At 48.6% G+C, this 7,659-nt stretch overlaps 1 protein-coding gene across 1 annotated transcript in view; it reads right to left on the minus strand.

The window, feature by feature from the left end:
* LOC130405679 (calsyntenin-2-like) overlaps nucleotides 1-7,659 on the minus strand; it is a 139,943-nt gene that overhangs the window by 84,668 nt on the left and 47,616 nt on the right.

Here is a 7,659-nt window from a genome sequence, read left to right on the forward strand (position 1 = left end):
GACTAGAAATTAGCCACTGAAAGGCGTGTGTGACGTCCCCCCGTCCCTACGCTGCGTCGCTCTCCCGATAATAAATACAACCAAGCAACACTCCGGCACAAGAACAATGGCGGAGAAAACCTCACTTTGGATGCGTGAGTCATGTGACATCAGACCAGAAGAATGGACCTGACAAGCAGCCCAAATAATCTGTGGTGCAGAAGAGAGGAAGGGACTGCGAATACATCTCGAAGCAGCAGGAAGCTAGGGAAAACAACCCTCCAAAACAAACAAATTTCAGAGAAAAGATTGAGAGACAGTGCGGGCGAAGACGAAGGCTGACAGTCATCAGCAGGTCCGACCGATTGCCGTCCCTTTTAGAGCTGGCGTGGACAGTGAATTCCTGCCTCCCTTTTGCAGACGCAAGGTACATAGTGCTTTCACGATCACGGCGTGTAAAAAAGAAAACACTTAGTGGGCTATGCTCACACACCTGACCCGTGACAGCTAATTGCGCTGATATCACTTAAACTAACAGCAAGGGCTAAATTGGATTCCCAAGGAGCTCTGTGTGCCCATTGCTCCTGGCAAGTTGCGATAAAAGCAACTTTGTATTCCCTTTCGCCTTTCCTTTATCCCTGTCCCTCTCGCGTTCTCTCTCTCTCTCTCTTTCTCTCTCTCTCTCTCTCTCTCTCTCTCTCTCTCTCTCTCTCTCTCTCTCTCTCTCTCTCTCTCTCTCTCTCTCTCTCTCTCTCTCTCTCTCTCTCTCTCTCTCTCTCTCTCTCTCTCTCTCTCCCTCACTCTCTCTCTTTCTGTCTCTGTCTCTGTCTCTCTTTCTCTTTCTCTCTCTGTCACACACACACACACACACACACACACACACACACACACACACACACACACACACACACACACACACACACACACACACACACACACACACACACACACACACACACACACACACACACACAAACATACACACACACTATGCGACTCCCTGCCCGCCTCTAGCACGAGAGCCTTGAAATGACGATTTGTCCGTGGAAGTGCTTTAGCAAAAGCGAAAGAGCGAGGAAGACCGATGAGAAGAGTGATGGCAAGAGAGGGAGGGAGAGAGAGAAGCAGAGAGAGAGAGGGGATAGAGAGAGGGAGAGAGAAAAAGGGGGAAGGCGAGAGAGAAAGAAATAGCTATACGTCTGTGCTCTTTAAAGACACTGTGTTTTGTCCGAACAAAGAATTATCCAAGTTCAAAACTCTCCCACATAACAGCCAAGAGTGAAAGAGAGAGAAAGAGAGACAGAGAGACAGAGAGAGGGAGAGAAAGAAAGAGAGAGAGAGCCAGAGAGAGAGAGCGAGAGAGAGAGAAATCAAGAAGACGTAAACCGCCATTAGGCCGACGGCTTGTGACAGGAGTGAGCGATAAGGCTCAACAGCGGTCGCGCAAGCCTCCATCCTGATGCAGCGTGTACAGGAAACACTCCGTGATGAAGTCCATTCTGGTCAAAATACAAATGGAACAGGTCTGATCCTCGGCATCCGCATGACACATGGAGGCCGCTCACAACACCGTTTCTACCTTGAGCGGTTTGGTGGGAGGTTCTGGGTGAGTGGTGGTGGTAGAGCGAAGAGAGGGCTAAGTGCTAACTATGAATTTTGATGGTGGCAGCATTAAAGTTGAGCAGAAACAAAATGAGGAGTAAAGGTCTATGTAGGTTTGTGTGTCCATCTTTTGCTACGTCACAATGCCCGAACAGTGTATATCGTCAAATTAAGTCTTTCCCCGTTTAGGCGAAGCCGAGACGGACTTACACACAGCGGAGGTTATAACGGCTCTCAAATATACACATGACATATATACAAGATATTATATATATATCATGTCTTGTTTGGGTACTTTCTCAAAGGTAATGCTTATCCTGCTCTTGGTATTTATAGATATACAATGCTGAAATCACGCTGGAGTGGACGGTTTTCTTTTCTACTTCAAGCATCAGGCGCTGCAGATTCACAGTGGAGGGGATAAACGTCAGGGGGGCTGGCAGGAGTTGCCATGAAGGCTTATGTTGCTGCGGCGGTGAGGGGGGGGTTGGCGCAGCACGGCGTGGGGTGCAATGTGGCACCAGCTGATGGAAGTGCTTATTACCATGGAGCGCCAAGCTTCGTCCCTGGCACGGTCCCCCCGCCTCGGTGGGCCGGGAAGACTCATGCAGGGGCCAACAGGCCCCAAGAAAATGAGAAGTCCAATCCCGGTCTATCGAAGCTCACAACGCGGGAGACAACGATCACACACACACACACACACACACACACACACACACACACACACACACACACACACACACACACACACACACACACACACACACACACACACACACACACACACACACACACACACGCACGCACACACACACACACACACACACACACACACACACACACACACACACGCACACACAACACAAGCACACACAGACATACACACACAGACACACACACACACACATACACACAAACACACACACGCACACACAGACACACTGATCGGCAGAGCAGCTTGTCGAACATGCAAGCGTCGATATGGAGGTCCGTGGACGTAGCGTTGGAGGGCGGGGGGATGATGTGCGGGAGGGGAGGCCGGCAGAGCGTGGGAGAGGAGAGGTGAGGAAGAGGAGGAGGAGGAGGAAGAGGAGGAGGAAGATGGCCAGGGAGATGAAAAGGAGGGGAGAGTGAAGGGATCACATGAGTACCGCCCCAGGCCGGCCAGCGCTGAGCTCTCTTGTGGGACCAGAGTGTATGCATGCAACACACAAACATGCACACACGCTCACTCACACACGCACTCACACACACACCACACCAACCACGTACACCCCTCGAACCATGGCTCTGCCAGTTGGGCAGTTCTAATCAGTGCTGACAGGTCTTTCATCCTACTACTGCTGGAACAGATAGCGCAGAGTGTGGATATCGCCTTGTTTTCTACTCATTTCCTTCCAGACTCCGAGTCCTCTGCCAGGGGATGGGATACTAGTAGCGATGCTTAACGTTATTTTGTCTTTATAAACCCTGGCATGGGCCACAGAATTCCTAAGTGCTTGTGTGCTGGTCTCCCCGCACTGTGTGGATTTATGTAGCGGTGCTGATTTCAGACACCATGCCAATTTAGATTTGGCTTGAAATTTGCTCTTGTATCACTCACCCACAAATTCAGACACCCCCCACTTTTGTTTTGATCACCCACTTGCACGAGTACGTGCTGAGGAACTCACTCATAGACAATCCACACATATGCTCTGTGTGCACACACATACACACGCACACACACCCCTCGCTAAGGCGGGCACACACAGACAGACACACCGCAGCCCACCGCAGCACACACACACACACACACACACACACACACACACACACACACACACACACACACACACACACACACACACACACACACACACACACACACACACACACACACACACACACACACACACACACACACAGTGCGGCCCTCTCAGCTGCAGTGCAGAGATAGTATGTCAGACGGCTAACTCAACAGTGAGCTGAAATTGAAAATGTTGTAATTATGCTCTTCATGAAATTAGCCAGCCGAGAAAAAAAAGACAATCGAGAAGCCGTCCGTAGCGAAGATAAGGATTACTACTAATCAAGCGTGTGTGTGTCCGGACAGTAGTGTGCCAAACCATTGTGTGCGTCTGTGTGTGTGAGAGCGAGAGAGAGCCAGAGCAATAGCAGGAGCGAGAGACATATTATTGAAATTGAAGGGGCTAGAAGGGTGGTGTACTTTTAATTAAAAACACACTGCCTCAACAGCGTGAAAGGGGGGCTCAGACATGATTTGCTCGACCGCTGGGTTGCTCATCAAGCTCACTCCCTACCTCCCCCCCCCCCCCCCCCCACCACCCTCCTCTCCCGTTTTCTCACCCTTAATTACATTAAAAGCTCCTCTCACAGAGTTAATGACAGCCCAGTGTCTCTCTGACTGAGTCAATACCCCCACCGCTTCTCTTGTTCCGCCACTCTCTCTGTGGGCAAAATATGTGTCCGTGTGTGTCTGTGTCTGTCTGTGTGGGTTTGGGTGTGTGGGGGTGGGTGTGGATGTGTGTGTGTGTGTGTGTGGGGAATGTGTATGTGTGTGTGTGTGGGGGGGGGGGGGGGGGTTGAGGGTGTGTGTGTGTTTGCGTGTGTTATGAACAATATTGGATGTGTCTTTTCGCTCTGCTGGTGGAAGATGTATTTCACGCACGTCGGGAAAGGTGTTGGTTCATTTCTAGGGAAGCAGACAGTGATGGGTGTCATATTTTCAGGGGGAACGCGGCAGCGCTTACAAAAACACAACAAAAGAGAAATGCTGCTTCTCGATTGACCGACGTTATATTCAAATTGATTTTGGTGGAGTGCTCTGAAAGAGAACCGGACGTGAATGATTGAGTGACCTGATCCAGCGATAAAGACAGGGCTCTGCTTCTCTTCATCAACTGGTCGGGAATCTTTACAGAGCAGAGAGGTCATCAAAGGTCATAATGCGTTCACGTCAGGATCGGAGTCCATCTCTCTGTGTGGTAAACAGAATGTCCTAGCTACAATGACAAGATTATTTTTTGACATTTCCACAGGGTTTTGTGCCATGATAAAACACAGAAGTATCGGTATTATTCTAAAACTAAACAAATACTGAAAACGTCCAACAAAAGAAGAAAAAATGTCAATGCTTCCAAACTTTGTTATCTTGGATACTACTGTAAACACCCAATCTCTGACAGTCGATACATTTCCAAGATTTTTTTTTTACAGATTGTTTTTGAGCAACATTTCTAATGCTCTACATCAGGCCTGTCGCCATGCCAACACCACAGCAAGGCACTGCTTCAAACTGCCTATAACCGCCTAGCACCTGGGATGGCGCCGATGCCAGCGACCTCGCAGAGTCTCAGCCAACACATGATCAGGGCGTCGGTGCCGCGACTGCAACTTTGCAACCGTTTCGCTCCAATCGTTTTAAGGAGAAAGGATAGCTTACTGCGGGTTGTCAGGAAAGTTTCGGCGCATAGTGGTAATCCAGCATCAAGACTCATCACAACCGATATAATCAATATGGGGAAAACTATCTTTGATCGAACAAGAGCCCGGGAATGTGTCATTTGAAGTCAATACGAGGTCGCTGACCTTGAGGGAAACCTTAATATACAGGGAACTTTCTAGTTTATTTGCCATTAGTTACCTTCACAGACCATGCCTCCGTGAAGTGTGCCCTGTTTTTCAAATTATCAAACTGTTTCCTTTTCAATTTGATGTTTTACAAAGCAATGTGACCATGGATTGCCACTCACACCTTGAAATGGGAAAGGGCGTGCCGCAATGTAGCCTACTACTGATGTTACCGAATTCCCAATTCTCTGCCTCCAATTTGATATGCCTTTCGCAATTGTCCCATCCCTCCAAGCTGATCTTTGCAACATTCAATCCTGACTGTATGTATGATAATAAAAGTAATAGATATCTGAAAGGAACCACTTGCTTCTGTGGCGTTGGCCAGAATTTGATGCATGTATATATACATATATATCCATTGCCATTACTGACAAAAATGAGATTCTATGTCTGAGTTATGCCAAGTGCCTCACAGGAAAGCCTTGACCAAGCATTGATCGGCAGCCGGCGAATATCGCTAGTCAAATAACTCACCTCCACACACAAAGAGAAAAAGATGTTAAGGCAAGGAAAAGAGAATGAAAGAAAGAAAAATTGAAAAACCAACGACTGAAAAGCCACGAAAGAAAAGGGCCGGGCTATGATCTATAAATGCAAACAGAAACACCACACTAAAGCAATCACATTAAACACAGCCAGAAATCAATAGTTTCTATTTTTCCTCCTCTGTCCGCCAACGAGGCTCCTGGCCCGGGCTCACGGGGGGGCGGGGGTGGAGTGGGGGAAGCATGTGTCCTTGTCTGAGCAAGGCCAGTTAGAGTTCAATGTGTTCAAATATCCGTGTCCAGGGTTTATGATCCCCGTTGAGCGCTGAGCCCCTCCAGGACCTGCTCTTTATTCACTTGATGAGCCTCCACCAAACACACACACACACACACACACACACACATACCCACACACTCCCACACGCTCGCCTGCACAGCCCCTCATTCAGCCACGGCTACGCTCTATTATATGTAAGGTCAACAAAGCAGAACATTAAAATATTGGATTCTCCCCTCCCCCCTCCCGGGAAAGAATGGGGGGGGGGGGGGGGCTCACACTGGCCTGCACCGCGAGCATGAAGGATGATGGGGGATTGGGGATGACGGGGCTGGAGCAAACCACCAGCACCGCAGGGAGGCAGCAGAATGAGGCACGATCAGTGGAAGCCATAGAGGAGGGTGTTTGGGTTGAATTAGCGCGGGGTAATAGGGTGTGACCTGCAGTGAAAGCACACTCGCGCGGCCCGGACGCGCAAACAAAACACTGAGCATCTGGGATACGTGTGATGTATCACAGGTATGAATGTGTACGTGGACTGTATGCATGCACGGCTGTTTCCTCCATTCAAAAGATATTCCAAAATATAGATATTAATAATCAAAATTTAAAAAATTAAATATACATTTATATTATTAATGATTATAAATATGATGATAATACTTCATTTAAACAGCAATTTTTTATTACAATGTTACAAATATCCAATCTAATTATTATTTTATTGTTGGTATTGTTTTAATTATTTGGGTTGTGAAAGAAACAACACAGAATATTTGGGCGCTGAGGCGGCAGAGCAGGGTGCAGTTGGTACAGTGGGCGTCAAGATGAACGGCAGCGGAGAAAGAAAACCACGGCCTCGGGTGACAGTTGTTCTGTGGCTTTTGGCAGTCTTTACCTTTAGGGAGAGTGTGTATGTGTCTGTGTGTGCGTGCGTGTGTGTGTATGTTTTTGTGGGTGATCGTGTGCATGTCGGTTTGGGTGTGTGCGTGCATAATATGCGTGTGTGTGTGAGCATGTGTGTATGTGTATGTGTATGGGGTGTGTGGGGGGGGGGGGGCGTGGGTCAGTGGCAAGGAATGGATAAACAGGAGAGAAAGAGATAGGTATGAGCGAAGGGGGCAGGGTAGAAACACTGCGACAACAAGAGAACGTCAGAAAATAGCTGCAGTGAATACATTTGTCCCAGTGTAGGCTGGGCGGAGCTCCCTCGAGAGAACCCCCAAAGAATGCACCTTCCTCCAGCCACAGCAGCCTGTGTGAATACGGCTAGGGCACCAAAATATCCACACCATTGTACAGGAGGGGGAATCCATCATGTGGTTGGCACAAACATATGATAATAGACACTCTTCCATTGTGCAGCCGTGGAGCTTGTTGCATCACACGTCCTCCACCCGCAGCACCTCATTCATGAGGCCGTCTGTCAGCCTCCGCACTATGACGCTCAACAGAGGAGGTGCGATACATGTGGCCTCATGCATGACGTTAACGTGTGCTGGTGTTGGCCCTGGGCCCACCCCATAGGACCATCTATGGAGTTTTCTGATGATGAGTCACAGCGGATTTCCACACCATTGCTGTGACGGAAAGCAGGGCAAAGAATTCGATAGAGTAGTCGATGGAGTGCCTTATATAAATCCCTGGACTTGGAGGCAAAGTGTTCCCAAAACTTCTCTT

This window comes from Gadus chalcogrammus, chromosome 16 (genome assembly GCF_026213295.1).
Source record: "Gadus chalcogrammus isolate NIFS_2021 chromosome 16, NIFS_Gcha_1.0, whole genome shotgun sequence".
Lineage (NCBI taxonomy): Eukaryota > Metazoa > Chordata > Actinopteri > Gadiformes > Gadidae > Gadus > Gadus chalcogrammus.